This window comes from Mus musculus, chromosome 17 (genome assembly GCF_000001635.26).
Source record: "Mus musculus strain C57BL/6J chromosome 17, GRCm38.p6 C57BL/6J".
In the NCBI taxonomy this organism is placed as follows: domain Eukaryota; kingdom Metazoa; phylum Chordata; class Mammalia; order Rodentia; family Muridae; genus Mus; species Mus musculus.
The window spans coordinates 24,005,610-24,032,168 of NC_000083.6; the positions used below are offsets into that span (position 1 = coordinate 24,005,610).

The 26,559-nt window shown below is 47.6% G+C and overlaps 1 non-coding gene and 1 pseudogene across 1 annotated transcript; one reads left to right on the top strand and one right to left on the bottom strand.

The window, feature by feature from the left end:
• Nucleotides 1-17,590: 17,590 nt before the first annotated feature.
• On the bottom strand, nt 17,591-17,717 carry Gm25092. Its single transcript, XR_003952442.1, has one exon. It is a non-coding gene; the product is annotated as a small nucleolar RNA SNORA17 (small nucleolar RNA).
• Nucleotides 17,718-18,251: 534 nt separating this feature from the next.
• On the top strand, nt 18,252-18,891 carry Gm5225 (predicted gene 5225; annotated as a pseudogene).
• The last annotated feature ends 7,668 nt before the right edge of the window (nt 18,892-26,559 follow it).

Sequence of the window (26,559 nt, forward strand, 5' to 3'; positions counted from 1 at the left end):
GCCTCCATGGCACTTGGGCTTCTCTACCTCTCTGAAACTTGGCTCCATCAGGACTCTGAGGTGGCCCCTCTCAGAGCCCTCCAACGTTCCCATGGCCTTGACCTCAGGTTTTCTTTGCTTTCACTCAGGGTCCTCTAGACCCCCAAAGCTCTGCCCCTCCTCTCCTTCCACAAGAAGCCAACTGTATTAGCTACCTTTCTGCTGCTCTGGTAAGACAGCACAACGAAGACAACTCATAAAAGAGTTTGTTTAGGGCTGACAGTCCAAGAGGGTTAGAGTCCATGATGGCAGAGCAGAGGCAGCAAGCAAAAGGTGGTGGGATCAGAACCCACACACACCTCCAGCCACAAACAGAAGGAGAGAGAGCTCACTTGAAACTATAGGAGTCTTGTTGAAACCTCAATGCCCGCCCCCGGTAACCAGCAAGGGTGTACCTTCTGATCCTCTTCAAACAACTACTAACTGAGAACCAACCACTCAAATGCTGGAGACTTACGGGAGACATCTTTATTTAAGTCACCGCACCTGTTTCTACGCTGTCCTACAGCTCTCCTGAAGGATGGGGGAATGCCAGGATGGGGGCTGAACAATACATACCCATGGAATCCCTTCTTCCCTCTCCTACTTTCCAGTGCTGGGCTGTGTGGTCTGAAAACGTCCCACTCCTGACTTCTGAGAATAAAGCTTTCCTGTCTTATCACATGACCATCTCAGCAACTCCTACAGGTGGAGATTAAGCATCTCTCTCCCTGCGCAGCCTTCCTTTCCGTGCTCTCAGGGATCCCTCCTGGTGGGGGCCCTTAAACCCCATCATCCACCAGCCCACACCTTCTCGACACAGAGCTTTAGCCGACTCTGTGGATGCTGGGTTTCTAGAAGCTCCATGATAATCATGAGTCAGGCTGGCAATGTCTTTCTGGAGTGTATAGCACGGCTGGTTCTGGACTGTATAGCATGGTTGGGTCTGGACTGTATAGCATGGTTTGTTCTTGCATCTCACATTTGTTCATCCCTGGGGCCCCTTGAGTCCCTATTTTCTCCGTCTCTCATAAGCAGCTTCTCTGTGAGCTCTTGTCTTCCAGAAACTGCCACAAAGATGTGTTTCCAGCCTTTGTAATATGTATCTTGGAGCGTTGGGAAAGAAGCGAGAGAGAGAGAGAGAGAGGGAGAGAGAGAGAGAGAGAGAGAGAGAGAGAGAGAGAGAGAGAGAGAGAAACATTTGACATTAAAATAAAAGCTTTATAAAATAAAATAAAAGTAGCTGTTGGAATTCTGAGACATTAACCATCTTTTCTACATTGACTTGTGGTTCTCATGGGCAATGTCCAAGAGCCTGGAAGGGGCTCTGGAGGAGAGAGTGACCAGCCTCCCACAAGAATATTATGGGCTGTCCACTCTGGGCTCCAGAACCCTCACTCTCCCCCCAAACCCCAGCCTGCTTCTTCTGCTGGAGAGAGTAACTTCTTGCCACCACTTCTTTGTGGGTAACTCATGTGATCTCAGGGAAGCTTAGAGTTCCCCTTTCATTGTTTGTCCTTAAAATCACAGGCTAATTAAGGAACACACCCCCTGATGGCAGAGCTCGGTGGTAGATGACTTGCTGGCCATGAAAAGCCCCAGATCCCATACTCAGCACCATGACAGATTTTAAAATAGACAGACAGATGTGGGGGTAACCGCCACATCCAGGAGACCAAGGCAAGAGGATGGCAGCAGGTGTTAGGCACTCTGGGCTATAGAGAAAGAACCAGGCAAGTCAAGGCAGAATCCTGACTCAGTAACATGGTGATGGGTCTACCTATTGGCAGGGACTGACAGCTAAATTTCCAAATACTTTGCAAACTTCAAGTGGTTGGCATCACATTAGCATCTTGATAAGGCAGAACAGCAAATGCCACAAAACAGGACAACCCCTGAACAGAGCCAGACGGTCCAGGCAGAGCCAGGCACAGAGTCCAAATGGGGAAATGGCCCAGAGAAAATGGGCTACAGATACACAGGGGTGCCCTTGGCCAAGCTGAACTGCTCCTCACACTCCTGGTGACTCATCCTGACTTATTGGGCAAGAGGTAGGGCCTCTGGGTTCTGAGACAGAGGTCATGGCTGAGGCTATCTCCTGGCTGGTGTGAGACTCACAGGACAGTATCTAACTTGGCCACATGGGGGTTTAGCCTAGCTTGAGGGGAGGTGCAAAGCAAAGGCCCTGCTTCCGTTCCCAGGTGAGCTGTAAATTTCAGGTCTCTGTCTTGGGGGGCGGGGGGACACCTCTAAACCATAGCCTAGCTGTCCCCCACCCCAGGCATGACCTGGGCAGCCACGTCATGCCTGCCACAGAGGAAACATGGAGAAACCAGCTTGAGCCACCTCCACAGGGTGGGAGCCACTTCCCAGCCTGTTCCTCCTCCCCCTCTTCCCTCCAGGGTAATGAGTGATTCTGCTAATTGCTGCTAATGAGCTACATAGGGCCAGTCAGGGTTTCTGCAGCCAGGAGGCTGACAGGGTGGGGAGCTGCAGGTGTGTGAAAGAGCAGCAGCATCAGGGAGTGGCCACTGTGCTTGCTGGGTGGTCCCTGACCCCGGCTCCTGCTTCCATACCTGTCTCTTCAAGCCACCTTCGTTCTGGGGGACCTGAACTTTGAGCAGGTGTCTCAAAGAGAGTCCTTCTAATCAGATGCTCAGAAATTGGCACCATGATCCCCAGTTGCTCAAGACTTGGGTTGGGGAATCATCCTTGATTCATTCCTTCCTTCCCACCTACACCTGTCTTCCACATTGCATGAACATTGTGAAGGCCTGGAAGATCCCAGTGGATCCGAGGACTTTTCTCCATGGCCACAGACCCCACAGGTAAACCCAGACACTGCAACGGCCTTAGTCCAGGCTGTTCTGATCATTAGAGAAGTTTCCCAAGACAGAGCATAGGCAGAGACCCACCCACATCCAAACAGGAGGTGGAACTCGGGGAACCCTGCAGAAGAGAGGGAGGAAGGATTGTAGGAGCCAGGGAAGTCGAGGATACCTGGAGAACAGAGCCCACAGAATCAACCAAGCAGGGCTCACAGGGGCTCACAGGGACTGAAGCAGCAATCGCAGAGCCTGCATGGGTCTGCTCTAGGTCCTCTGCATATGGTGTGCTTGTTTAACTTGGGGTTTTTGTAGGACTCCTAACAGTGGGAATGGAGTTGTCTCTGACTCTTCTGCCTGCTCTTGGAACCCTTTTCCTCCTACTGGGTTATCTCTTCCAGCCTTGATATGAGGGTTTGTGCCTAGTCTTATTGCATCTTACTGTGTAATATTCGGGTGATGTCACTGGGGGCTGCTCTTTCCAACGGGAAAAGGAGCTCAGTGGATCTGGAGGAGAGAGGAGGTGGCGGCGACTTGGAGGAGTGAAGGAAAGAGAGGCTTCCATCTGGATGCATTGTATGAGAGAAGAAGAAACAAAAAGACACGAAAAGAGATGCATTAGGGCCAGTGTGATGGTTCTTCAGGTCAAGAATGGCGCTTGCTGCCAGGTCTGACAACCTGAATTATACCAGAACTCACATGGTGGAAGGAGCGAACCAAATCCCGTAACCTGTCCTCTGTCTTCTACAAATATGTTGTAGTGTGCCAGTGTTAGTGTGCACACACATGCATGAACACACATATAAATGAAATACTAGCAACATTTTAAGGTCATCCTCAGCTACATGGCAAGACCCAGGCCATTGTGGGCTACTGGAGGCGCTGCCTCAAATAAACAAACTTAAACAAAGCCACATTAGATCTAGTTTTCTAGTCAAAGCCTCCTGTGACCGCTGCTTTTGGAGGGAGTCTAAGCTTTTGGCTGGCTGACCACTCTGCCTTCTCCCTTACTGCTCTGTGCTCTTTCCTGGGTAGCCACACTGGCCTGCTATTTCTGCTCTGCCCTTTCGGCACAGTGCCTTTGCGCACGCTGCACTGTGCGCCTAAGAGCCCCAGCCATGTCCAGAGTTGGCGTCTTCTCTTCAGGCTTAGAGCAAGTGCCATCCTCTCTATCACTCATCTCTGCTCAGAAACATAAGGGAGGCTTGAGGTGGAAGGTGAAAGCGCTGGGTGGGAGCTACCAAGGATGCGTTACAGCATCTGCTTTACCTCGCTCTGCTTACAAGTGTCTAACTGGAGGCAAAGGAGGCACAAAAGAAGAGTTGCTTGGCACGCAGCTGCCACTAAAGTCCTGAGTACTGGGACACAGCAGGTGGCGCCAACTACATAGGCTCATGTCCCTCCTTTGACTCTAAACACAGAGTGATTTGAGTCCTCTTTTGAGCATGTCATAAATATACCTTTAAAAAAAACCCTTTAATTATTTCCATGTGTAGGACTATTTTGTGTACATAAATGCATGTATACCATGTGTGTGCCTGGGACAGTCAGGACAGGGCATACAATTCCTTGGAACTAGAGTTACAGATAGCTGTGAGCCACCGTCTAGGTACTGGAAGCCAAGCCTGGGTCCTCTGTAAGTGCTCTTAACTGGTGAGCCATCCCTCCCTCCACAGCAGGCTGCATGTCATAAAAGTTTCCTTCGCTGACTGTTAAGCAGCAACTCCGAGATAGTTTTAAAGGAGCCATCATTGTGCCTGTTGGGACCTTTTGCAAACCATTTATTCATCTCACTAAAGCTTTGTTTATTAGTTTATTTATGACAGGGTCTCACTACGTAGCCTTGGCTATTCTAGAACTCACTCTGTAGACCAGGCTGGCTTCCAACTCACAGAGACCCACCTGCTTCTGCCTCTTGAGCACAGAAATCAAAGGTGTGTACCACCTCCCACAGATCACTAAGGTATTCTTAAAAGTGTTTACTGTAGGTTTTTATTTGTTTTTGAGACAAGATCTTACATTGTAGTAAAGGCTTGCCTATCTCTTACCATGTAGCCCAAAGCTAGCCTTGAACTTGCCTCAGCCTCCTGAGTGCTGAAGCTACAGGTATAAATTAACAGGCCCACAGTAATACGCTCGTTGTTAACAAATTTACTCTAATTATGATCTCAATGTCATGAGCACAAGAACTGACTTTGAAAGACTTTCAAACGGACACAGGAATTCGGTGTATCATCCAGCAGACCCTTTGCAGTAATTCGATCTGTAGGGTTGTGTGTGCCTTTGTCTTCTGCTCAGCTATCTGTCCCCTTTGTTTGACAATAAAAATTATTTCAGGGGGCAGCAGGATGGCTCAGCAGGCACAGGTGTTTGACACACAAACCTTGCTAGCTGAATTTGACCCTAGAACACATAGAAAGAGACAACTCTGCTAAGTTGTCCTCAGACCTCACGTGTGCACTGTGGCATATACACGTGCATTTTAAAAATTATTTCAAATGCTGTATTTGATTGCTCTGTAAGATAAGAACCACCTTTAAGATTTATTTTATTTTATTTATTTCTATTTATCTATTTACTTACTTTTATTTTGAGGCAGGGTTTCTCTGTGTAGCCTTGGCTGTCTTGGAACTTGCTCTGTAGACCAGGTTGGCCTTGAACTCAGAGAGATCTACCTGCCTCTGTCTCCTGAGTGCTGGGATTAAAGGAGTCACTATACCCTGCTTATCTTTGTTTTTATTTATTTATTTATTTATTTATTTATGTGTATGTGTGCACATATCCATTATGTGTGTGAGCACCTAAGGAGGTATAAAGAATGTTGGAGTCCCTGGTGCTGGAGTTAAAGATGACTGCAAGTTGCCCATATGGATGCTGAGAACAGAACTTGAGTCCTCCAGAAGATCAGTAAACATCCTTAATCAAGCCCACCCCAGGCCCAGCCACCTCCCCCCCATCTTGTGGATCTGCTGTGTGCCCTCAGCTACTGCTCCAGCACCATGCCTGCCTGCCTGCTGCCATCCTCCCAGCCATGATGGTCATAGACTTACCCTCTGACACTGTAAGCAAGATCTCAATAATGCTTTCTGCTATAAGTTGCTTTGGTCATGGAGTCTCTCCACAGCAACAGAACAGTAACTAAGACAGACAAAGCACTCATGCACATAAAAAAAAATCTTAAAAATAAATAAAAATCACCAATCAAGTAATTAAAAGAAAGTCTCAAAATTTTTCCTCAGTTCAACAAGCTATAGACTATATATTTCTATTTTTTATTATTAGATGCATACTACTACACCGATTGGATTCAAATTATAATATAGTCTGGCACTTTCCCATGCCACAAAGCCATTCATGACAAGGCTATTAATGCCTGTATAATATGCCATTATAAAGTGCAACAGCATTTACTTAAGTATGTATCTTCTCAGACTGGACACCCATTCCTTTGAACTGTTGCACATAATGTCTCAATAAAACCTGCTCAAAAATCCTTGAAAGCGTCTCTAATTACTTCCTCAAGTTGAGAAATAGCTAGACTAGCGGTAATAAATTTATTTGCAGCTGTCAATAATGTATTTTATCAGATCATGCCCAGAAAGTGATAGCAATTCCTCTCTCTCTCTCTCTCTCTCTCTCTCACACACACACACACACACACACACACACACACACACACACACACTACACACACACACACACTACACACTTTTCCTCTTTTGACAAGATATCACTATGTGTCCCAGGCTGGCCCTGAGCTCAGGACCCTCCTTCCACCTCACAAGTTCTAGAATTACAACTGTGTGTCACCCCACCTCTTCCTTATATTTATCACAAAAAAAGAAAGAAAGAAAGAAAGAAAGAAAGAAAGAAAGAAAGAAAGAAAGAAAGAAAGAAAGAAAGAGAAAAAGAAAAAGAAAAAGAAAAAGGAAGGAAGGAAGGAAGGAAGGAAGAAAGAAAGAAAGAAAGAAAGAAAGAAAGAAAGAAAGAAAGAAAGGAAGGAAGGAAGGAAGGAAGGAAGGAAGGAAGGAAGGAAGGAAGGAAGGAAGGAAGGAAGGAAGGAAGGAGGAAGGAAGGAAGGAAGGAAGGAAGGAAGAAAGAAAGAAAGAAAGAAAGAAAGAAAGAAAGAAAGAAAGAAAGAAAGAAAGAAAGAGAAAAAAGAAAAAGGAAAAGAAAAGAAAAAAGAAAGAAAACAAATATGTCCCTCATATCCTGGTGAGGTTTGAAAATTTTGTCTTTCTTGCCCTTGAGACCAGAAGTCATTTTTTGGTGGCTAGTGATTTGGCCACGAGGCTTGTGGTAAGAAGAGCGAGTTTGAGGGCAGAGTGAACAGAAAAGTGTCTCGCTAGGAACAGAAGGGGCAGAATTTCCTCAACTCCAAAATGGAGGGTCTGGCTCCCCAAAAGGGACACAGGAATCTCTGGAGAAGATGTTCCAGTGACAGATCCCAGCCCTCGGGTACCAGGTCCTAGGGCTGATCTCCTCTGATCAAGAGTCAGTCCCTCATTTCTGCTCTGCACAGGCTGCACCAACAACCTGAACTTGACCCACTCCTGCAGCCCCACATCTCCTAAGCACAGCCATGTTCAGCCATGTTCAGCCATTGTTCTGAAGGAACTAAACTGGATGCCAACTGTGAATTGCTCAGGAGCCACGCCCAGGGGCTGGCACTCAGCCTATAAGTGCTGAGCCCTTGCTGCTTTTGCAGAGGACCCAAGTTCAGTGCTCAGCATCTACAGGGTGGTTCACAATCATCTGTCACTCCAGTTCCAAGGGATGCAATGCCTCCTTAGGACTCTCCTGGGCACTGAGCACGCATGTGGTTTGCATACACACATGCAGGCAAAATCCTTGCACACAAAAAATGAAATAAGTAAATCTTAAAGACTTTTTTTTTTTAATGAGGCATTTTCCTAAGCCTCCCAATGCCCTCTGTGCACAGGTTCTTTAGTTTCTGTTCTAGGCTTTGCTCAGATTTGCCACAAGAGTGACTGCGGCTGGGTGACGGTGGCACAGGCCTTAAACCCCAGCACTCGGGACGCAGAAACAGCAGATAGAGTTCTGTGAGTTCCATGCCAGCCAGGGTTTCAGAGTCAGACCCTGTCTCAAACTATCCAAAAAGTAAACAAACAAACAAACAAACAAACAAATAGTAGATGCCTGCTCAAACAGGGACTTCCGGTGTCTCCTGCAAACCTGTTTCTGAGAGTTCCTGACCTGTATAAAACTGCTCATTAAACACTGAGTGGTGCAAGAAGCGACCCAAAGGAGTGGCAGACGTCCTGGCCTGGGATAATGGTTAGTTTTTTAAATTTCTTCTGCTTCCTCTCTGAACTCCAAGTCTTTCCGAAGTTGCCTCCTACAGACCTGTGATTTCTCACAAGGTTTGTGGTTCCAGATTCACAGTTTGCAGGACTGGGGACCCTGAGATCATCTGGAATTCTGTTCAAAACAACCGTGGCAGCTCTGCTGGACATGGTTCCCCCGCTCCCCCACTTGACTACTCTGTCTAAGGTATCACCTTCCCTACTGTATACACAAAGATGTGAGCTCAGGAGAAGAGCTGGACCTGGATCACATGGCTTCTTTGTAGGAAGGCTGGGAATCGAATGTTACAGGGCCATTTTAAGATCTTGACAAGCTTGTGGAATTGCAGTTTGGAAATACCCTCCAGTAGCTTCCCACATATCCCTTACAAAAGAAAACAATGAGCTCGGGACTATATACCTTGCATTGCAGTTCACAAGTGAACACATTGTGTTCATTACTTTAACAGAGAAGCAAGTTTTCCAGTCTTATACCTTTACATCAGCCCTTCTTTGTCCTTATAACCAAAAAGATGGCTGAAACCTCCCTTAGCCCACTCCATGTATACCCCTCCTCCTCCTCCCTGGCACCATGCCCTCACATTAAATGGGGTAACTGTAACAGGATGTCTCTGTTACAAATAGCAAAATCCATATTACTCCTCATAATGGCAACAGATACATAAAATAGCCAGTGTGAAGGCTCATGCCCCAGGGAGGTGAAGAAAAGAGAGCCAGTTAAAGGTTAACCTGGGGTTTCGTCACTTTTTTATTGCTATGATAAGATACCATGACCAAAGCAACTTTTAAAAGAAAGCATTTATTCAGGGCTTACACTTTCAGACGGTTAGAGTCCATGATCTCACGGCACGGAGCATGGTGGCAGGCAGGCAGACCTGCAGGAAGGGTGCTTTAGCATTGGCTGGGCTCTCACACCTTGAGAAGTAGACACTGGGCTGAGAGACCTAACTGAGAATGGCATTGGCTTCTGAAACCTCAAACCAGCCCCAGTGACACACCTACTCCAGCAAGGCCACACCTCCTAATCCTTCCCCCAAAACAGTTCCACCAGCTAGAGAGCAAGTGTTCAGATCTGTAAGCCCAGGGAAGCCATTCTCATTCAAACCACCGCACTGGACTGCAGAACCAGTTTGAGGCCAGCATGGGCTCCATGAGACTGTTAAAAGAATAAAAATGAACCAAAGGATTTCAACTACTAAGTGAAGCAATATATTACGGACACATCCAGGAAACACTTGTCCAGGAAGGCAAATTTTGTAAACGACCTTACTAATAAGTTCAGGAAAGTCCTCAATCACAAGATGTTCCCAAGACTTGGAGGCTCTCTCACCATGAGGCAGTTTTAAACTACTTCAGTTGTTTAATCCTGTAGAAACAAGATCCTAGCCAGGCCACACCTCCCCACCCCACCCCACCTCACCCCACCCCCGTCTTGCAGACCCCAAAACCATGGTCCCTCATTTTTGTCCTCTCCATCTTCATTCTAGGCAGAGCTTACAAGGCAGAGCTCCTTGCACCCAATGCACAGCAAACTCTACTGTTGGACCAGCCGGGTGTCAGTAGTGTTTTCTAGGGGCTAGTTATGTGATAGGATCTAGACATGGAAGCAGGCATGTCTGCGGATGAAACCTTGACACAGTGAGTTAAATGCTCTGCCCAAGCATGCAATGGTGGGAGCTCCTGGAAAACCCAGCCTTCCTGCCACCTGCCTCCGCTGAGTCTGCCCTGTGTTGCCCAGGTGGTGTCTGTTCGGGTGACTCAGAGGAAGTGCTCCTCCCAGGGCCTCCTTAGGAGTCCTGCTGGGAAAAAATATAAACTAAGAGACCGGCGGTTAATTAACTCCGGCCAATTAGTGTCTGGACTTCTGCGGATGCCCAGACAAGAGGAAGTATGGTCACTGAGGAGTCACTCGCTGGTGCCTGGAAGGTCGATAGGCCGACTTCACAGAGGCAGCTGGGAAGTGATAGTTACCGGGTGGCTGTTGGGGTTACTCGAATGCCAGGGGTACCTAGCAAAATGGTCGTAGAGAGCCTGATGAGCAGACTGCGAATGTCCCCGATCCCTACCACTCCTGTGCGCGACCCAGAAAGGCATCACCATCGCTTTGGGGAGCAGAACAGGATTGGAAACAGCCAGCAACCGACTGAGGTTGCCACCTAGCGGCTGGGTGCAGAGTCTCAGGCCTCACTGCTCCGTCTGCTGAATCCATACGCATAACTGAACCTCTAGAGCTGATGGCTAAATTATCGTGAATTTTGCACAATGGAGAGTAAAAACATTTTGAGCGCATTAGCCTAGCATTCTCAAAGCTCTGGGTTTAATCACCAGCACTTAGCACACTCACACATTCGGGAATTAGGATGCTGGAGCAAAGATTCAGTGGTTAGGAGCACTGATTGCTCTCCCAGAGAACCTGGGTTTAATCCCCACAACCCACAGGGCAGCTCCGGGCTGTCTGTAAGCCCCAGGAGAGCTGATGCCCTTTTCTAGCCTTCTTGTGCACCCGGCACACAAGTGGTGCATAGACATATATACCAGGCAAAACACTTATACAAATAAATAAATACCTCAAAATTTACATTCAATTAGAAGCCAGGCATGGGGCTTCATGCCCCTGATCTCTTGGGAGGCTGAGACAGGCTGATTGCTGTGAGTTTAAGGACAGTGTTCTAAGCCAACTATGCACCAGAGTAGGACCCTTCTCAAAAAAATTAATAAATAAATAAAATAAAAGAGGAGCCAGGTGGTGTCACATGACTCTAATGTCAGCACTTGGAAGGCAGAGGCAAGTGGATCTCTGTAAATCTGAAACATAAACAACAGAGCAAGTTCTAGGACACCCAAGACAAATTACCCTGGGTGGTGGTTTGAATATGCTTGCCCCGTGGGAAGCGGCACTATTAAGAGGCGTGACTTTGTTGGAATAGGTGTGGCCTTGGTGGAGGAAGTGTGTTACTGTAGTTACTGTACTGGCAGGCCTTGAGGTCTCCAAATGCTCAAACTCTGCCCAGTGCAGAAGAGTCTCCTCCTGGCTGCCTTTGGATCGTGATGTAGAACTCTTGGCTCCTTCTCCTGCACCATGTCTGCCTGCACACTGCCATGCTTCTCACCATGATGATAATGGACTGAACCTCTGAAACTAAGCCAGTCCCAACTAAATGTTTGCCTTTATAAGAGCTACCTTGGTTATAGTGCCTCTTCACAGCAGACACCTAACTCAGACACCCTGTCTCAAAAAAGCCAAACAACAACAATAAAATATGTAGTGAGTTCGGGGGAACACAACTGTTTTCTTCTTTCTTCTTTTATTAGCTATTTTCTTTATTTACATTTCAAATGCTATCTATCCCCTTTTCTAGTTTCCCCTCCGAAAATCCCCTATCCCCTTCCCCCTACTCCTGCTCCCCAACTCACCTACTCCCTCTTACTGGTCCTGGCATTCCCCTATACTGGGACATAGAACCTTCACAGGACCAAGGGCCTCTCCTCCCATTGATGACCGACTAGGTCATCCTCAGCTACATATTCAGCTAGAGCCATGAGTCTCTCCGTGAGTTTTCTTTGATTGGTAATTTAGTCCTAGGGAGCTCTAGGGTTACTGGTTAGTTCATATTGTTGTTTCTCCTAGGGGGCTGCAAACCCCTTCAGCTCCTTGGGTACTTTCTCTAGCTCCTCCATTGGGGACCCTGTGTTCCGTCTAATGGATGACTGTGAGCATCCACTTCTGTATTTGCCAGGCACTGGCAGAGCCTCTCAGGAGACAACTATATCAGGCTCCTGTCAGCAAGCTCTTGTTGGCCATTTTCAATAGTGTCTGGGTTTGGTGGTTGTTTATGGCATAGATCCCCAGGTAGGGCAGTTTCTGGATGGTCCTTCCTTCAGTCTCTGCTCCAAACTTTGTCTCTGTAACTCCTTCCCTGGGTATTTTGTTCTCCCTTCTAAGAAGGATCAAAGTGTCTACACTTTGGTCTTCCTTCTTCTTGAGTTTCATGTGTTTTGCAAATTGTATATTGGGTATTCTGAGCTTCTGGGCTAATATCCACTTATCAGTGAGTGCATATCATGTGTGTTCTTTTATGATTGAGTTATCTCACTTAGGATGATATCCTCCAGATCCATCCATTTGTCTAAGAATTTCATAAATTCATTGTTTTTAATAGCTGAGTAGTACTCCATTGTGTAAATGTACCACATTTTCTGTATCCATTCCTCTGTTGAGGGACATCTGGGTTCTTTCCAGCTTCTGGCTATTATAAATAAGGCTGCTATGAACATAGTGGAGCATGTGTCCTTATTATAAATTGGAATATCTTCTGGGTATATGCCCAGGAGTGGTATTGCTGCATCTTCTGGTAGAACTATGTCCAATTTTCTGAGGAACCGTCAAACTGATTTCCAGACTGATTGTACAAGCTTGCAGTCCCACCAGCAATGGAGGAGTGTTCCTCTTTCTCCACATCCTCACCAGCATCTGCTGTCACCTGAGTTTTTTGATCTTAGCCATTCTGACTGGTATGAGGTGGAATCTCAGGGTTGTTTTGATTTGCATTTTCCTACTGATTAAGGATGTTGAAATTTTTTTTAGGTGCTTCTCAGCCATTCAGTGTTCCTCAGTTGAGAATTCTTTGTTTAGCTCTGTACCCCCCCCCCCCTTTTTTTTTTTTTTTTTGAGACAGGGTTTCTCTGTATAGCTCTGGCTGTCCTGGAACTCACTATGTAGACCAGACTGGCCTCAAACTCAGAAATCCACCTGCCTCTGCCTCTCAAGTGCTGGGATTAAAGGCATGTGCCACCACTACCCGGCTATACCCCATTTTTAATAGGGTTATTTGGTTTTCTGGAGTCTAGCTTCTTGAGTTCTTTATATATATTGGATATTAGCTCCCTATCGGATTGAAGATTGCTAAAGATCTTTTCACAATCTGTTGGTTGCCATTTTATCTTATTGACAGTGTCTTTTGCCTTACAGAAACTTTGTAATTTTATGAGGTCCTATTTGTCAATTCTTGATCTTACAGCATAAAACATTGCTGTTCTGTTCAAGAATTTTTCCCTGTGCCCATATCTTCAAGGTTCTTCCCCCACTTTCTCCTCTATAAGTTTCAGTGTCTCTGGTTTTATGTGGAGTTCCTTGATCCACTTAGACTTGAGCTTTGTATAAGGAGATAAGAATGGATCAATTCTCATTCTTCTACATGCTAACTGCCAGTTGAACCAGCACCATTTATTGAAAATGCTGTCTTCTTTCTACTGGATGGTTTTAGCTCCTTTGTCAAAGATCAAGTGACCGTAGGTGTGTGGGTTCATTTCTGGGTCTTCAATTCTATTCCATTGATCTACCTGCCTGTCACTGTACCAGTACCATGCAGTTTTTATCACAATTGCTCTGTAGTACAGCTTGAGGTCAGGCATGGTGATTCCACCAGAGGTTCTTTTATTGTTGAGAAGAGTTTTTGCTATCCTAGGTTTTTTATTATTCCAGATGAATTTGCAAATTGCCCTTTCTAACTCTGTGAAGAATTGAGTTGGAATTTTGATGGGGATTGCATTGAATCTGTAGATTGCTTTAGGCAAGATAGCCATTTTTATTATATTAATCCTGCCAATCCATGAGCATGGGAGATCTTTCCATCTTCTGAGTTCTTCGATTTCTTTCTTCAGAAACTTGAAGTTCTTATCATACAGATCTTTCACTTCCTTAAAGTCACACCAAGGTATTTTATATTATTAGTGACCTTTTTGAAGGGTTTTGTTTCCCTAATTTTTTTCTCAGCCTGTTTATCCTTTGTGTAGCGAAAGGCCACTGATTTGTTTGAGTCAATTCTGTATCCAGCTACTTCACTGAAGTTGTTTATCAGGTTTAGTTCTCTAGTGGAATTTTTGGGGTCACTTAAGTATAGTATTATATCATCTGCAAATAGTGATATTTTGACTTCTTCCTTTCCAATTTGTATCCCTTTGATCTTCTTTTGTTGTCTAATTGCTCTGGCTAGGACTTCAAGTATTTTATTGAATAGGTAGGGAGAAAGTGGGCAGCCTTGTCTAGTCCCTGATTTTAGTGAGATTGATTCCAGCTTCTCACCATTTAGTTTGATGTTGGTTGCTGGTTTTCTGTAGATTGCTTTTATCATGTTTAGGTATGGGCCTTGAATTCCTGATCTTTCCAAGACTTTTATCATGAATGGGTGTTGGATTTTATCAAATGCTTTCTCAGCATCTAATGAGATGATCATGTGGTTTTGTCTTTGAGTTTGTTTATATAGTGGATTACGTTGATGGATTTCTGTATATTGAACCATCCCTGCATCCCTGGAGTGAAGCCTACTTGATCATGATGGATGGTTGTTTTGATGTGTGCTTGGAAAGGGGGGGGGCAATGTCTGGAAAAGTGGGAAGGGGAAGTCAAGGCAGGGGCTGTGCTTGAGGTACAGGCAAGGGTGAGGAGACCAATCCCACATCCAGATCTGTGACAAGCCATCTCTAGAGCAGAAGCCAGGGGTTGGTGTCAGGATCAGGCCCTCCTCACCGTGGGTTGCAGACTTTGGCTGCAGGCATGCTCCTCCTCCTCTTACCTCAGAGAATCTAGGGACTTACAGTGAACCCACGCTGACCCTCTGTGAGCCATGAACACTAGGGCCTGCACCAGCTACCAGGTGCCAATTAATGATCACCATTCTGTGGCTGCACTGTCCATCATGTGCAGACCAGGGGGTACAGAAGAAGGACTAAGACCTATGTATGCCTCCTTCTGCCATCGCCTCTTTGGTTACCCCTTCTGCACATCTTTCCTATTCCTGTTTCCTGGCTCGTCTGTGAGTGTTTGGAAGCCACTTAAGGAAGTTTGGAGAGTCCACGTGCTATACCCTGGGGTGGGAGTGGGGGAAATTGATGAGATGGAACAAAAGCAGAGCCTCAGCTCTCCCTGAGAACTTCAGGGAATGAGGCTTCTGCAGAAAGTTCATTATCCAAGTCAGGCTTTCCATCATGAGGGTAAGGATAGGCTTGCTGAGCTAGCAGATACAAACACAGAGAGCCTGGGTAAGCATGGAGTTCTACGTAAACAAGGACTCATTAAGTATAAATACGCCACAGGTGGACAGTGTCTCAGACACGTTGTCTGCGACTCAAACTTGCTGGGGCATCTGGTTTTATTTTACTTTATTTTTAAACTCTGCTCATTTCAGAGCAGTGTATACAAGAACTCCATTTGGCAAATGGACAAGTGCTGATTCAGATCCAGTCCGACCAATGCTTCCCAAGGGCTGACGTGGGAAATGTTAGTGAAGGATTAAAGTGCTTGGACATGCAGGGTCTGCCCTCAAGACTCTCTGTCCAACAACAGGGAAAGGTGGAAACACAGCGGCTGCATAAAGCATCTGTAAGCTACGGGAGACAGGCAAGGGTGAGTGAGCTCCCAGGGACCCCACAGGAAGACACCGCATCAGCTTGCAAACGACAGAGGCTCTCTGGACAGGGAGATGCCGGCTAAGTCTAGAAGACAAGTATGAGTTAACCCTGAAAAGAAGGAGATCTGAGTTAGTGTTACTATTGCTGCAAGAAACCACCATGACCAAAGCAACTCGGAGGAAAGGGTTTATTTTACCTTAGAGTTCTACATCATAGTGTATCTTCAAAGAAAGCCAGGGCAGGAACCAATGCAGATGCTACAGTGTGCCCCACAGTACACCCTTTTGTCCACATTTCTTTGCTAGCAAATGTTCATTGCAATGAGTCATTGGTCTGGCTCCAGGCCTCTGGCTTCTGCTACATCATCAATTCTGGAACCTCACTGGAACCCCTCTCAGATATCCTGCGCTGCCCTGTGTTATGGAAATCCTATAAATTTGGAACTGTTGGACTGACCCCTTCAAGAACTCCAGCATATCATCGATGGGTAGATGTTGGGGTGGACCAATTCAAAGCCTAGGATCTGGGCCTGGGAGATATCTAAACTGGGCAGCCTGCCAACTCTCCCACACCCACACCACCAGAGTGAGCTCTCCTGCCCTGCTCCTGCTGACCCACCCAATGCTGCAGCCAGCAAGGGGTAGAGCCAGAGCCTCTGCTCTCATCCCCTCGGGGCTGACTCTACCATGCTGCCTAGGGGAAGTGCAGAGGCTGCGCTCCTGAGTGCTGCAGATGGGGAAGGACCCTAGCAGGGCCAGCTCTCCCACAAACCAGATGGCAAGGGCAAAGGGAGGGGAGGGGATCTCTCTCTTGTCCTTGCCACCACCCAGCTGACAAGAGGTAGGGCCAGATCTCCCATGTTTACACCCTCCAGGCCAGCTTGCCCCCACCAGGGTCAGCTCTATTGTGTTGCCCAGGTGGAAGGCAGAGCCACTACTCCTGCTCTCATGACCCTACGGCAGCTTTCCCACCTGCCACAGGTGAAGAGGGGAGGGGGTGGGGGTATCTCTCCCTGATTCATGCTAGCGCATGGGAGACCAGCAGCAGGACTGGCTCCCCCATACTTAGAACCTCGGGGCCAGCTCGCCCACAACTCCTGCAACCAGGGCCAACTCTATTGTACTTCGGGAGCCCACTCTCCAGACTACTGCAGCTGGCTAGGGGCAGGGGCAGCTCTCCTGCTCACACAACCCTAGGGTAGCTCTCTCATAATGCTGGGAGAAGAGGTCGGGGCCAGTTCTGCACAGCCCTCAGAAATCAGCATGTGCCATGGCAGCCCAGACCAGGGGCGTTTGCCTGGCCTTTGGCGGTAACAGACCTCTGCTCCTGCAAGTTCGTGGCCACAGACGTGGCCCCAGATGGCATTACTGGCTACTCACATCAGGTTGACCCTCACTATCCTTGTGTCTCCAGTTCTGCCTCTCTTCATTGTGCCCACCTCTGTTGCAGTAAATCTCTCCAACCCAATTATGCCCTGGCAATGAAAACACAACACAATTAATATGAATACATGCTGTGCGCCTAGATTGGGCAGGTCTACCGCTACACTACCATCTTCCACATCTATGAGACCCCTTAGAACTTGCGGTTTCTCAGGTTATGTGCTGTTTTTCTTCTTCCTCCTCCTCTGCCTGCTCTCCCTCTTCTATTTTCTTCTTCTTCTCCCTCTCCCCTTCCGCTCCACCTTCCCTTTTATCTGCCCAATCAGCTCGCCTTTATTTTACAAATTAAGGAGGGAAGCAGGTTTACAGGAAATCACCTGAGTGCTGATTCATTCCTTGTTCACACTCACAGAACAGATTTAACATCAAATATAATTAGCCCTAGGGCTACCCACAACACACCTCCTCTGTTTCTCTTCCATTTCTCTGCCACTTACTTGCTCCTCATAGTGGCACCCAGGGTCTCTGGTGTCCTGGGTCATCTTGGGAGTGGTCTCAGGGGTGCTGTTATGGCACTGGGCAGGGTTCCTCTCAGGCATGGTTCGCTCCCCGGGCCTGCTTATTTACAGGGACTGTTAGGTTACCAATTATTCAGATGTCCACAGGTCAGAGCACTGAGCACAGACATAGCCTGTCTCCTCGGTCACCTACTGATGCACAGGTGACACAGCAGCCACACCTGCAATGCCTCTAGGGCAGAGCCTACTGGGAAATCTGATGGAAGCACTTTTTCAACTCAGAGTCCTTCTTCTCAAATGGCTCTAGCTTGTGTCAAGTGGACATAAACCTAACCAGTACAATTGACCCCTTGTCATTTTGATACACTAATACAACACTATTTAACAATAGCCTTCCCAGCCAGGCGTGGTGGCACACGCCTGTAATTCCAGCACCCGGAAGGCAGAGGCAGGCGGATTTCTGAGTTCAAGGCCAGCCTGGTCTACAAAGTGAGTTTCAGGACAGCCAGGGCTAGAAACCCTGTCTCGAAAAACCAAAAACCAAAAACCAAACAACAACAATAAAAAACAATAGCCTTCCCTTTATTTCCAAGATCTCAGATTAATGTCACAATATAGTTCTGAGATCTCTCTCCTGCCTCTGCTGAAGTCTGGTTGCCCACATGTCCCGCTCTTGCCCATGCAATCATGGCCTCTAACAAGGCACACATCAGAAAGCCAGCTCCTGACTTCACAGCTTTAAGTTTTGGACTACAGGGGGAAGTACCTGGTCCTCTTTTTCTACCCACTGGACATCACTTTTGTTTGCCCCACAGAGATTATCGCTTTTAACAACCATGCTGAGGACTTCCGAAAGCTAGGCTGGGAGTGTCTGACTCCATGGAAGGAAGGAGGCTTGGGCCCCCTGAATATCCCTCTGCCTGCTGATGTGACTAAAAGCTTGTCCCAGAATTACAGCATGTTGAAAAATGATGAAGGCATTGCTTCTTTATCAGCGATGCAAGGGTGTCCTTCGCCAATGACAGTCAATGACCTACCTGTGGGACGCTCTGTAGATAAGGCTCTCTGCCTAGTCCAGGCCTTTCCGTATACAGACAAGCATGGGGAAGTCTGTCCTGCTGGCTAGAAGCCTGGCAGTGGCACCATCAAGCCCATTGTGGATGACAGCAAGGAACACTTCTCCAAACACAACTGAGACAGGTAAACATCGGTGAGCCTGAATCTTGGATCTCACCTGTGCCCCTACCTGGATGTCCTGTGCTGGCCCAGAAAACGCAGGCTCTTCCTCCACACTCTGAAGGGGCTGGAGTCTAGGTTGAGGCTTTCTCATTACCCACCTGGAATATGGTGAACAGTGATCTTGCCCTGAGCACACCCAGCTGGGTCCAGGTCAATAGGAAACCAACAAAGTATTATGGACAGTATAAAAATAATAATAATATCACAATATAGACATAGTACTTTAAAAGTTTCACAGTCTTTACATTTACAATACTTCAAAAATTGTCTCTTTAAAATATCCATGGTTTCTTTTAAAATCCAAAGTCTTTTTTTGTTTGGTTGGTTTTTTGTTGTTGTTGTTGTTTTTTCAAGACAGGGTTTCTCTGTATAGCCCTGGCTGTCCTGGAACTCACTCTGTAGACCATGCTGGCCTCAAACTCAGAAATCCACCTGCCTCTGCCTCCCAAGTGCTGGGATTAAAGGCATGTGCCACGACTGCCTGGCAAAATCCAAAGTCTTGAAGGGCATGGTGACACACATTTTTAATCCCAGCATCTGGAAGGTAGAGGCAGGCATATTTCTGTGTTTGAGCCTTGCCTGGTCCACATAGAATTTCAGAACAGCTCAAGCTACATAGTGAGTCTCTCTGTCTCAAAAAACTAAACTAAACTGAACCCAAAGTCTCTCTGAAAATTCAAAATTTCTTTAAAAGGTCACAGTTCCTCAACTGTGGGCTCCTGTAAAATTTTTTTTTTGTTTTTGTTTTTTTTTTGTTTTGTTTTTTTGGGTTTTTTTGGAGACAGGGTTTCTCTGTATAGCATTGGCTGTCCTGGAACTCACTCTGTAGACCAGGCTAGCCTCGAACTCAGAAATTCACCTGCCTCTGCTTCCCAAGAGCTGGGATTAAAGGCTTGCGCCACCAGTTTCTTACTTCAAAAGGGAAGAACCAGGGCATTGCTACAATGAGAACAAGGCGAATTCAAAGTGCAACAGTGTAAATAACTCAGTACCCATTGTCTGGGATTTAGTCCTGATCTACTCTCCTCCAAGCTGGCTTGGTCACGTCTCCAGCTCTACCCTCTGCAGCACACACAGCTCATCTTTAGGCTCAGGTGAACTCAACTCCACAGCTACTGCTGTCCTTGGTGGCACTGGCTTCTCCAAAATGCTGGGATCTGCTTCAACTGAGGTATAACAGGGCCCCAGACCTTTGTAAGCCCCGAGACCTTAGCACAACTGACTCCATGATGGAAGTATCATTCAGGCTGTAAAACTCAGCACATAGACAGCAGCACCTGCCAAAAGTCAAACAAAGACCTAATCCATCAAAGTCCACAGTTCCGGGAGTCTCTAAATGAACTAACCTTGGTTTTTGGCTTCTGTAGTTCTGCTTGTGGCTAACTGTTCTTGTTAAGTGAGGTGTGTCAACCCAGGACATGGTTTTTGTGCTTATATAAGCTCATCCTGAGAAAGGCTCAGGGCTGCACTGGAGTCTGTGGTACCCACTGTAATTCCTGGCCAGCTAATAAAGACCTTCTATTGGCTTAAACCTATCTCTCTGATGGATACCCCAAAACAGATGTTGTACCTTCATCAATGGCTCCTTCTGGCCTCTGTTCAGGGACTCCAGCACTGCCACACAGTGCCAAGCCTCAGTTGCTCTCCATGACCCCTGGAGTCCCTTCATGCCTTCAAAACCCGTAGCACATGGGATACACTCCCACCTCACCAAGTTCTGACTGCCAGTGTGAGATGCAGCCTTTGCTATCTTTAGACCACAGTTTCAATCATGTGTGTGCTAACCCTGAGGAAACACTTCCCAGACTTCACCTCAAGGATGCTACGCTCTCGTTTGCGTTCTCTCTCTCTCTCTCTCTCTCTCTCTCTCTCTCTCTCTCTCTCTCTCTCTCTCTCTCTAAAAAAAAAAACTGCCTAGCAGAAGCAGGGAAAGACCATGGCTGAGTAAATTGATTAGACACATAACATAGAGCCATGCTCAGTACCCCTACAGAGATTGCCTGCTCTGTGCTGTGGGGAATTGCAGGCTGGTCTCCAGTCGAACCCCAGTGGTCATAATTCACTTACATGACACGGTAGGCGTTCCCTTATGCTCCTGGAACTCGGGCTCCTGCCTAAGGTATCACCTCCCACAGCCTCTACAAGAGAAGCATGGTCAGTAGTCACATAAGCAATGACCCAAGCTTCTGACCTTCAGGCTAAACTCCTCCCCAGTTACCTAGCAACAGTGAAGACCATAAAAAGGGGTGCTCAGCCCCCACCTCACTCTCTTACTCTTACTCTCACTCCTTTGCCCTCTCATCTCTCACTTCTCTCTCCTCTTCCCTTTCTCTTTGTCCTCTCCTCTCCTCTCCTCTCCTCTCCTCTCCTTCCCTCTCTCTCTCTCTCTCTCTCTCTCCAACTTTTTATTGCTTCATCATGAGTTTCCCATCATGCACCACCCTAGGTCCACTCATCTCCCTGTCCCCTCATATCTTGTCCCCTCATATCTGCTCTCTGCCCTTGCAACCTCCCACACACACGGGCAAAAGAAAATAAAACAAATAAGCAAACAAAAACCAAAGCATAAAAACCATCTCGTTGTGGAAGCTGCAGTGTATCACAGTGCATCACATAGTACATCCCTCTGTCCACACATCCTCACATGCAAAAATTCATTGCAATGAGTCATTGGTCTGATTGGAGCCCTCTGGGTTCTGTGACACCATCAATATTGGGTCCTCACTGGGACTCCTCCTAGTTACCCTGTTGTTGCCCTGTGTCATGGAGATCCTGCAGCTTTGGAACAGCAGGACTGGCCCTTTCACGTGCTCCAACGGTCCACAGATGATGTAGGTTCTGAGGTGGGCCTACTTAAAGCCCTGGATCTGGACCTGGGTTGTAGTTGACCTGGAGAGCCCGCTGGCTCCCTGAACCAATACCACCAGGGTAAACTCTCCAACATTGCTCAGGCTAGCCCATCCAATGTGGACAGCAGCAGGAGGCAGGGGCAGCCCCTCCTGCTCTCATGCCCTGGGGGCTGACTCACCCGTACCCATGCCTCCAGAGCCAGTTCCACTGTGCCACCCAGCTGAGTGGGATACAGGTTACCATGTGCTACAGCCAGCGAGGAGGAGAGGCAGCTCTCCCAGTCTCACCACCCCAATCCCGGAGCCAGCTCTCCTGACTCCTACAGGAGGAGAAGCCATCACCTTCCTGCCAGTCCCACCCCTCAGCTGAGGAGAGGTGGGGCCAGCACTCCTCTGCACAAGACCTTGGGCAGTTACCTACACCCCGGCCACCAGGGCCAGCTCTGCCAAGGTGCAGGACCAGCTTCCCCAAATGGTACTGCAGGTGAGAGGCAAGGCCAGCTCTCATGACCCCAGGGCTAGATGCTAGTCTCTTCTTAATCACATGTGAGTCTTCAAACTCAGCTGACTGACATCCATTGTCCTAGCAAAGCAAAGGTTTCACTTTAGTGGTTCTGGTCTCTTATTAATTGTGGCTGATTTCTTCAGTCTAGCTAGCCAGAGCCACAGATTCTTAATTTATAATATCAAATAGTTCCGGTAATTTTTAAGGAACTCTCAAATTTCTCTCTAAAATGTCAAAAGTCAGGCCTCCATCATCTGCATTTCTCTCAATACTCTTGTCTTCCAAAGTTCCCACAAAATAGTCAGCAGAGCTCTTTTCAGAGCTCAAGCAGGGCAGGAACCTGGAGGCAGAAGCTGATGCAGAGGCCAAGGAGGGGTGTTGCCTCCTGGCTGACCCCATCCCTTGCTTGCTCAATCTGCTTTCTTACAGCACCCAGGACCACCTGCCCAGGAATGGCATCACCCACAATGGGCTGGGCCCTCCAGCATCCATTGGTAGTTAAGAACATGCACTATAGACTTGCTTATAGAAGAATCTTATGAAGGCTTTTTTAAAAATTGAGAATTCCTGTTCTCAAGTGGCTCTAGCTTGTGACAAACCAACCTAAAACCAAGCAGGATAGAGGCTGAGACTCTAACTGGCAGAGGATGCCTGACCAGAGAGGAACATGCTCAGAGCAAGTGTCACAGCAGGTGGACAGGGAGGCTGTGGGTGACAGACTAGGGAGACCAAGGGAGGGTAGGAAGGGGCCACAGAGATGAGGGTGACCCATAGCTCAAGGCCCTGGAAGTGCTAACAGGAGATGGTAAACAATTACTATGCATTTGATAAGTTTATCAGTTAAAAAAGTGGAGGCCATCAAAAACACTAAGAATTATTATTTTTTAAAAAATAAAGAAACCTCTGCATATATAGTCATGTAGTTTGATCTTCTTGTGAGAGCAGGGGCTGTCTCTGACTTTTTTATCTGCTTTTGGGGCCCTTTCCTCATACTGGGTTGCCTTGTTCAACCTTAACCACGAGGGGAGGTGTCTAGTCTTACTACCACTTGATTTGCCATGTTTGGTTGATATCCTGGAGGCCTGTCCTTTTCTGAAGAGAAAAGGAGGAGGAGTGGATGTAGAGGGGAGGCTGGAAAGGATTGGGATTGGAAGAGAGGAGGGAGGGGAAACAGCAGTAGGATGTAAAAGAAATAATAAATAAATAAATAAATAAATAAATAAATAAATAAATAAATAGGAGAAGGCCCAGGGTACAGATCTATCTCAGTGATAGAACACATAGCTACCGTGTTCAGGACTCTGGGTTCCCCAGCATCACAGAAGAATAGGAATAATGTAGAGGAGCAGAGGGAGGAGGAGCAGAGGGAGGAAGAGGAGCAAAGGGAGAAGAAAGAGGAGGAGTAGAGGGAAGAGAAGGAAAGAATCAAGTAGAAAGACGGGGCTGCAGCCTGCAGCTATAAAGGTGAAGACCTGGGTCTGTGGAACCCTGAATCAGAAACTCCCTGGGAAGCTGAAGGGAGGTTTCCCTGGGAAACACTGAGGTGAACAAGAATGACCAGCTGCAGGGCTGGTCCTTAGGGAAGCAGGGTGCTCCTTCAAGCTCCTAAACTCTGTTCTGTTCTTCCTGCCTTCCTTCTGTGTTCTGGCCAGAAAAACAGCCTGAGTCTCCAGGATGGCTGAAGGTGTCTGACCTACATTGACTCACACAGTAAACAGACAGACAGACAGACAGACACAAACTTTAACCAGGTATGGTGGCACACACCTACAATTCCAGCACTAGAGAGACTGGGGCAGGAGGAGCCAGCGTTTAAAGACAGTCCAGACTACAGAGGGAGAGTCTGTCATGATAGATGAGAAACCCTTCTCCGATTTAAAATTAGATCACCAGAAGACATCTCTGACATCTGTCGGGGTTTAAACAGGAAAGTAATCTGGAATAGGAGTTCTGTGTAGGGATTTGTGTGACATGACTTCGGGGAGATGGGGGAGCTGCCACCCAGACTTCTGGCACCAATCATGGTAGCCAGGAGGATTGTCAAGGAAACATTTAGCACAATTCTGCGGTTGGGGAAGGGAACCAGAACCACATGTGATCTCTGCCTCCAGACATGGCATCGTGGGCGACCTGCAGGCAGTGTGCCCACCTTCACCTCTAGGCTGCATCCTTGCTGGGCTTGGACTTTGAGCAGTTCCTCAGGATGAGGCTACATGTAAAGTGCGGTGTATGTTTTTAACAGGGCTGAGGAGACTGCTTACAGACATGATGTGAGGGTGTGAATTTAAATCCCTGGCACCAAGGTCTCATGTAAACCTGGGTGCTACATGTGTAATTTTAGTGCTGGGATTGGGGTAGAGGCAGGGACCCCTAGAAGTCACTGGCCACTCAACCCAGCCCAGTCAACCAGCTACAAGTCCAGTAAGAGACTGTCTCCAAAAATAAGGCAAAGAGCCGAGGGTGGTGACATACATATTTAATCCCAGCACTCAGGAGGCAGAGGCAGGGGATCTCTGTGAGTTCTAGGCCAGCCTGGTCTATAGAGAGAGTTCCAGACCACCTAGAGCTACATGGTGTAGGAGTCTAAGAGTAGCCCCACAAACGACACAAACATTGATCTCCGTCAGACAGGGAAGGCTTATTGAGCTAACACTCTTAAGACTGATCAATCAGGGGCTGTAGCTCAGAGTTCCCTGCTGAGGCTATGACCTCCATCTTCTCACAATGAGTTCATGTGCAGGTACAGGAAGTGAAGCCCAGTGGTCAGCTCTGACTCAAGCTATTTTGACTTTTGATTTGATAGAGCAGCTCTAATTGACCTTTATTCTGATTGGCCCTAAGTGGCATTTACGGTTGTCAAATTTCTTCGGATTAACAAACCTCAGAACATACAGAACCTTACAGGGTACGTGGTTGGCATGACCTTGCTCTGAGTCAAGTTCTTTTTCTATGTCAATGACTGGCAGGCAGATTACAGCAACAATATGAAATAGCTGGTGGGCATGGAACAAAATGGCTGCGGGGAGGGGTGAGGAGGCGGGGCAGGGCTCAACACATCGTGAGACCTTTTCTGAGAAAGAGAGCAAGGAAGGAAATCAGTACCAACCCCCTGGCCTCCACAGGCACATAAGCACCTGAACACACGTGCACTCACGCGCGCGCGCGCGCGCGCGCGCGCGCGCGCGCGCACACACACACACACACACACACACACACACACACACACACACACACACACCTTCACACTTTTAGTAGAAGGAAGAATGTAAGCAAAGAGAAGGAAAAAATATTTTCCAGGCAGTACTCATCTGAAGCAAGCCTCTCCTAGCAGCATTTCTTGCAGCTCGGAGAACTCCTTTGTCTTTTACTGACTTCCTCTTCGAGCTCCCCCACGGCTCTCTGGTTGCTGCTGTCTCCTCTGTCCCTGTTGGAACCCCATTTCCTCTCCCCTTGGTTTGGATTTCTTTCCTTGAATCTCGGGTCTTCCTCAGCTGAAGTCTTGTGCTGGAAGCGCATCCTTTAGTAGTCTCATCAGGTTAAAAAGTCAGCGCAGTGGCAGAGTACACAGTGATGCCAGTCTTCGCAGGCCGGGAACTCCTAAATCAGTGTCCCAACCAAAGTGGATTGAGACCATGGCAGATTGCAGCCACGGAGGATCACAGCCACGGCGGATTGCAGCCACAACGAATTGCAGCCATGTTGCTGGGCGTGGTGGCGCACGCCTTTAATCCCAGCTCTTGGGAGGCAGAGGCAGGCGGATTTCTGAGTTCAAGGCCAGCCTGCTCTACAGAGTGAGTTCCAGGACAGCCAGGGCTACACAGAGAAACCCTGTCTCGAAAAACCAAAAAAAGAATTGCAGCCATGCGGATCGCAGCCATGGCGGATTGCAGCCACAGAGGATCGCAGTCATGGCGGATTGCATCCACAAAGGATTGCAGCCATGGCAGGTTGCAGCCACAGCGGATTGCAGCCACGGCAGATTGCCCTCCAGCACCTCACCTTGCTCTTCGGAGGTCTCCCTTTGTCGTCATGGCGAGAACCCTGCTGCTCCTGGTTTTGTTGTTGTTGTTGTTGTTTTGTTTGGTTTGGGTTTTTTTTGTTTTCTGTTTGTTTGGTTGGTTGGGTTTTTTTTTGTTTGTTTGTTTGTTTTGTTTTTCGAGACAGGGTTTCTCTGTGTAGCCCTGGCTGTCCTGGAACTCACTCTGTAGACCAGGCTGGCCTTGAACTCAGAAATCCGCCTGCCTCTGCCTCCCGAGTGCTGGGATTAAAGGCGTGCGCCGCTGCTCCTGTTTTATAGCCTCCCTCTTTCGCTTCCTTGGTTCATTCCTTCAGTCGGAGCCCACCTTTCCTCAATGGCTTCCAAGAATCGTGTGTAGAAGTTGTGGGGTAAAGCTTTGGTGATTTCCATGCGTGAAGCAGCCTCCCTCATGCCTGATGCACTGATGCCACTGCTTCTCAGTCCCCAGCACCCTCCTCTTCCATTAAAACC